The 6665-nt window shown below is 48.2% G+C and overlaps 1 long non-coding RNA gene across 1 annotated transcript in view; it reads right to left on the reverse strand.

The window, feature by feature from the left end:
• LOC125773256 (uncharacterized) overlaps nucleotides 1–1212 on the reverse strand; it is a 1301-nt gene extending 89 nt beyond the window's left edge. The window contains exons 1-2 of the long non-coding RNA XR_007419989.1: nucleotides 481–1212; nucleotides 1–70 (exon numbers count right to left, since the gene is read on the reverse strand). The exon at nucleotides 1–70 is cut by the window's left edge and continues 89 nt beyond it. This is a non-coding gene — a long non-coding RNA (uncharacterized LOC125773256). The remainder of the gene's footprint in view (nucleotides 71–480) is intronic.
• Nucleotides 1213–6665: the final 5453 nt, after the last annotated feature.

Raw genomic sequence — 6665 nt, forward strand, 5'->3', positions numbered from 1 at the left:
ACCATTCGCTAAGATAGTTTTGAAGTCACTTTGAAGGCCCAGGAACAACTCTCTTAGCACATCGGTTAACCTGACGCCGCAGTCAACTCATGTGCTTGGATCGGATCGAGCTATTGAGTATTGGGCCTGCATACTCGCTCATCCGTATCCTTTGCGTACCGCCCCATGGCCCTTGTATGTCTGCACCACAGTTCCTGTTCGTTCCGTGCCTATGGCCGGATACGTATTGCACATCGGTATACCTGTCGCTACTCAGGCAACTCGTGTGCGTGGATTGGATCGAGAACATGGTGTGTGCCCCATGTTATAATTGATAGTCCATATCCACTTTATAGGTTAAAGTCATAAGTTGTGATTGCACAACCATTCTTCATAAGAGTTTAATCACTCTTCAACTAACTTTCGTTCTGGTGTCTTGGTATCAAATCGCGTAAGACACAAGATTCTACTGGCCAAATAGAATCTAGCACATTGGTTAACCTGGCGCCGCAGTCAACTCATGTGCTTGGATCGGATCGAGCTATTGAGTATTGGGCCTGCATACTCGCTCATCCGTATCCTTTGTGTACCGCCCCATGGCCCCGTCCTTAGAGTTAATGACTAATAGGCTTAACTCTTGTTTGTCTGCACCACAGTTCCCGTTCGTTCCGTGCCGTAGCCGGATACGTATTGCACACTAGTAGACACCGTAATCTGACGTATCTAACACACCACTATTGTAACTCGTCGTCGAAGGACCTTTCAAGTGCCTGATGGCCAGGGGAGCTCTTACACGGCACGGATACACAGTGATGCTCGCCCATCACAGTGTACAACGATCGAGTTTGCTTAAGTGTCTGGGTACCTACACACCAGACACAATGCAATGGCCACGGATCCACACAAGGCACATCACATGCAGAAAGCTTCACCAGATTATGACACATACCACACTCTTGTAACTCGTCGTCGAAGGGGCGTTCAAAGTGCCTTACGGCTAGGGGAGATCTAGCACGGCACGGAGACACAGTGATGGTTGCCCATCAAAGTGTACAACGATCGAGTTTGCTTTCCGCGCAAGCGTTCTAAGTGTCTGGGTACCTACACACCAGACACAATGCAATGGCCACGGATCCACACAAGGCACATCACATGCAGAAAGCTTCACCAGATTCTGACACATACCACACACATGCAACTCGTCGTCGAAGGGGCGTTCAAGTGCCTTACGGCTAGGGGAGATCTAGCTCGGCACGGGGACACAGTGATGGTCACCCATCAAAGTGTACAACGAACGAGTTGGCTTTCAACAAATTCTGACACATAGCAAGCGAGCGACCGAGCTACACCGAAGGCAGCCCATGGTTGGTCACTCGCGGACGATCATCAGTAATGATCCTTCCGCAGGTTCACCTACGGAAACCTTGTTACGACTTTTACTTCCTCTAAATCATCAAGTTCGGTCAACTTCAGCCATGCCAGCTGCAGCTCACGAAGGAACCGCGGAAGGTAAGCCTCCAGAAACCTCACTAAATAATCCATCGGTAGTAGCGACGGGCGGTGTGTACAAAGGGCAGGGACGTAATCAGCACTAGCTAATGACTAGTGCTTACTAGAAATTCCAGGTTCATGGGGACCGTTGCAGTCCCCAATCCCGACTAGATGGGCATTTTAGTGATTTCCCGTTCCTCTCGGAATGGGGGCGCCTATTGGCGAGAACACGCTGCGACCCACATTGTAGCACGCGTGCAGCCCAGAACATCTAAGGGCATCACGGACCTGTTATCGCTCATTCTCAGCTTGCTAAACACAAGTTGTCCCGCTAAGCAGGGCAAACGTAGCCGACGACCGCCCGTGAAGGCGCCGCCCGGCTGTAACGTCAGGTGCGCCCGGAGGCGCACTGCTGACAGCGTTCTAGTTAGCATGTTTGAGTCACGTTCGTTATCGGAATTAACCAGACAAATCATTCCACGAACTAAGAACGGCCATGCACCACTACCCTTAAATTTGAGAAAGAGCTATCAATCTGTCTTACCTCGATAAGTTTGGACCTGGTAAATTTTCCCGTGTTGAGTCAAATTAAGCCGCAAGCTCCACTTCTTGTGGTGCCCTTCCGTCAATTCCTTTAAGTTTCAACTTTGCAACCATACTTCCCCCGGAACCCGATTTTGGTTTCCCGGAAGCGACTGAGAGCACCGAATAGGGGTAGCGTCTCCCAATTGCTAATTGGCATCGTTTACGGTTAGAACTAGGGCGGTATCTAATCGCCTTCGATCCTCTAACTTTCGTTCTTGATTAAAGAAAGCATCCATGGCAAACGCTTTCGCTTCAGTTGGTCCTACGACGGTCTACGAATTTCACCTCTCGCGCCGTAATACCAATGCCCCCAACTACTTCTGTTAATCATTACCTCTAGGTTTCTGACAAACCAACGAAATCGTATAAACCGAGGTCATATTCCATTATTCCATGCAAGATTATTCTCGGCCAACGCCAACCCCACGGGGGGGCCGGACGCTTTGTCTTAGCCTGCTTTGAGCACTCTAATTTGTTCAAGGTAAATGTGAGTATCTTGAGCACCATGAGGAGCCCGTGCCGGAGTTAACCGGTAGCACGGTACTCGTTCACAGAGTAACGCCCAAGTACACCATTGTGAGTCGCAGCCGTGAGCGCGCGCACGAACGGCCCCGGCGTGTAACCGGGCGCCCGTGGCGGTCACGTGTCTGGACGGGCAATCAACTTCGAACGTTTTAACCGCAACAACTTTAATATACGCTAGTGGAGCTGGAATTACCGCGGCTGCTGGCACCAGACTTGCCCTCCACTTGATCCTTGTTGAAGGATTTATACTCAACTCATTCCAATTATGGACCATCGTTAGAGAGGTCCATATTGTTATTTCTCGTCACTACCTCCCCGTACTGGGATTGGGTAATTTACGCGCCTGCTGCCTTCCTTGGATGTGGTAGCCATTTCTCAGGCTCCCTCTCCGGAATCGAACCCTGATTCCCCGTTACCCGTCGCAACCATGGTAGTCCTCTACACTACCATCAATAGTTGATAGGGCAGACATTTGAAAGATCTGTCGTCAGTCGACAAGCGACCATACGATCTGCGTCCTTATCCAGACTTCAACTCAAGCCGCCCGGAGGCGATTGGTTTAACTAATAAGTGCACCAGTTCAGCTACCCGCGAGGGCAACAGTCCCGGCATGTTGCATGTATTAGCTCTGGATTTTCCACAGTTATCCAAGTAACTAGTGGTAGGATGATCTTGTGAATTATAGCTGTTATACTGAGCCTTATGCGGTTTCACATTCATTTATGTTTGTACTTAGACATGCATGGCTTAACCTTTGAGACAAGCGTATATTACTGGTAGGATCAACCAGAATTCGTTCCACTACAGACACACACTCGCTTAGTGGGAAATAAATTTCCACACAACTCTCTCTCTCTAGAACCATATGGAATGGCTCTTTGGTGTTGGGTAAGGCACCAATTTGTTGGGGTGTAACGGTCACCACCAACTTTAAGTTTGTTAGGGCACAACGGAAACCACTAACTAAACTTTAGGAAACTAAATTTCCTCACACATTATCTCTCACCATATTAGCACTAGGTGCTATCCACGATTGTACAACGTTTCAACTCTTGAATCGACCGTAGGGCCGCGGAATTGCTTCCGGGCCCCTATTCTCGCTATTAATTGTTCATCTCTTTCAATACATCGAGTTCGTTCCATTGGGTAGTTCGCATGGCGAACGTTTTGATGCAGCCCCCTGGGGGACCACGGCACTTTACACCGGGTATGGTGTATGCGCAACCTACAGATAACAATAAACCCCTTATGCGTGTGTAAACCGATGTTGGGCTGCTCAACATCTTTCATGGTTACATCACTTGCACCAGAACCCACGGTGCCGATTTGGTAATATGTTGTACATTTACTCTCAAGATGTACGCTTCGGCCCCTTATTCAGGGGCTCAAGCTATTACCAGCAAGAACAATCCTCATCCAGACTTGAACTCGAAACACCTGGAGGCGAACGGTTTAACTAATAAGTGCACCAGTCTTGAATCCATGCGTCGGTGGAAACAATGCCGGCGTGTTGCATGTATTAGCTCTGAACTTAGCGAGTGATTGCCTTGCAGCTGTCATACTGAGCGTAGAGCGTGATTATCGCTCACTTGAACCATGTTGAATGGCTCTTTGGTGTAGGGTAAGGCACCAATTTGTTGGGGCGTAACGGTCACCACCAACTTAAGACTTGCTTATAGGTATTTCAACGTTTTCAACTCTTAAATCGACCGTGTTTCATTATCATCTCTTCTTCTTATTAAATGCATAGAGTTCGTTCCATTGGGTAGTTCGCGTGGCGAACGGTTTGATGCAGCCCCCCGGGGGGGACCACGGCACTTTACACCGGGCATGGTGTATGCGCAACCTACAGATCACCAATATATTTGTGATCGATAATGCACACTTCTTACACGACTGACCAGTCGACAGCGCTGCCTTCCTATTATGCGTGTGTAAACCGATGTTGGGCTGCTCAACATCTTTCACGGTTACATCACTTGCACCCGAACCCATGGTGCCGATTTGGTAATATGTTGTACATGGTCTCAAGATGTACGCTTCGACCCCTTATTCAGGGGCTCAAGCTATTACCAGCAAGATCAATCCTCATCCAGACTTGAACTCGAAACACCCGGAGGCGAACGGTTTAACTAATAAGTGCACCAGTCTTGAATCCATGCGTCGGTGGAAACAATGCCGGCATGTTGCATGTATTAGCTCTGAACATAGCGAGTGATTGCCTTGTAGCTGTCGAACTGAGCGTAGAATGTGATTATCGCTCACTTGAAAGGGTCAAGCCCTTTCGAGTCGTCCGGTTTTTACGCCAGACGACTCGGTTCACCATCTTTCGGGAAGGGACCGTCTCGGTCGCAAGCTGCTCCGGTCCCTAAACAACCTGCGACAAATGATAGGAAATGCCGACATCAACACGTGTTCAGTTTGGTTTATCGCTCATAGGTCTTTTTGACCATCGATCCCTGATTATAACTCTCAATTAAACAGTCAGGAGAGTAAGGCATGCCCATCGATATCTCATCGACAGGCGATACCGCAAGAACGGCCAACGACACATCAGGTGATCGATTATTGCTACGACTTTTGCTTAATCGTTTCCACTCCTTAGAGAAAGAAACCCCCGGGGACCGTCTCGGTCGCAAGCTGCTCCGGTCCCTAAACAACCTGCGACAAATGATAGGAAATGCCGACATCAATACGTGTTCAGTTTGGTTTATCGCTCATTGGTCTGTTTGACCATCGATCCCTGATTAAACTCTCAGTAATCCAGTCGGGAGAGTAAGGCATGCCCATCGATATCTCATCGACAGGCGATACCGCTTGAACGGCCAACGACACATCAGAGGATCGTATCTTGCTACAACTTTTGCTTAATCGTTTCTTCTCCTTGGAGAAAGAAACCCCCGGGGACCGTCTCGGCCGCAAGCTGCTCCGGTCCCTAAACAACCTGCGGCATCAAATGATAGGAAAAGCCGACATCAATACGTGTTCAGTTTGGTTTATCGCTCATTGGTCTGTTTGACCATCGATCCCTGATTAATACTCTCAATTAGAAGGTCGGTAGAGTAAGGCATGCCCATCGATATCTCATCGACAGGCGATACCGCATGAACGGCCAACGACACATCAGAGGATCGTATCTTGCTACAACTCTTGCTTAATAGTTTCCACTCCTTGGAGAAAGAAACCCCCGGGGACCGTCTCGGCCGCAAGTTGCTCCGGTCCCTAAACAACCTGCGGCATCAAATGATAGGAAAAGCCGACATCAATACGTGTTCAGTTTGGTTTATCGCTCATTGGTCTGTTTGACCATCGATCCTAGAATTCAACTTTCGAGTAAGGCATGCCCGTCGATATCTCATCGATAGGCGATACCGGTAGAACGGCCAACGACACAAATGTAGGATCGCATTTACTCTTCCTTGGATGGATAACCAATACCCTAGGACCTTTTCATCGCGAGCTGCTCCGGTCCTCAAACAACTCGCGAACCACCGATAGGATGATATTAGGAATGGCCGACTTTCATCCTTTAACTCTCAGTTCTGCTTACCAAAACATAGGTACTTGGACCTTAAAGACCACTATATGTTCCCCGATCGGGGGCAATCGGAACGTCTATCCATCATCAACATCGTTTCACTCATTCCGAACCACCAAATTGGACAGACAGTACCATATTCACCAACCGATTGCTTCAACTTCGCAAACTGTATGGTAAGTTCTACTAATTTCACATCTTACCATCGACTAATAGTGCATAAATCCACTTGGAAATCACTTTTCCTTGGTCCTCGGACCTTCTACGACAACGTCCAACAAATATCCGAAGTCGTTTCCCAACTTAGACCAAGCATTTCGTATCTTTACTTCTAATCGATTTTTTCTCTCATAATTGACGATCAAAATCTAAAAACCACATTTTGAGCCAGAAGCAGTCGTCCGATCGTCCTGGGGGTAGTCTCAATCGATTTAGAAGGGCCCAATTCATAAAGATACGTACTCAGTCAAATTCATGCTTCTGGCTCACCTACCCCCTATATAGAAAACGAAAGCGTACAGGCGTGGAAAACGTGCCATTTTTCTCC

Source organism: Anopheles funestus (genome assembly GCF_943734845.2).
Source record: "Anopheles funestus chromosome X unlocalized genomic scaffold, idAnoFuneDA-416_04 X_unloc_26, whole genome shotgun sequence".
Lineage (NCBI taxonomy): Eukaryota > Metazoa > Arthropoda > Insecta > Diptera > Culicidae > Anopheles > Anopheles funestus.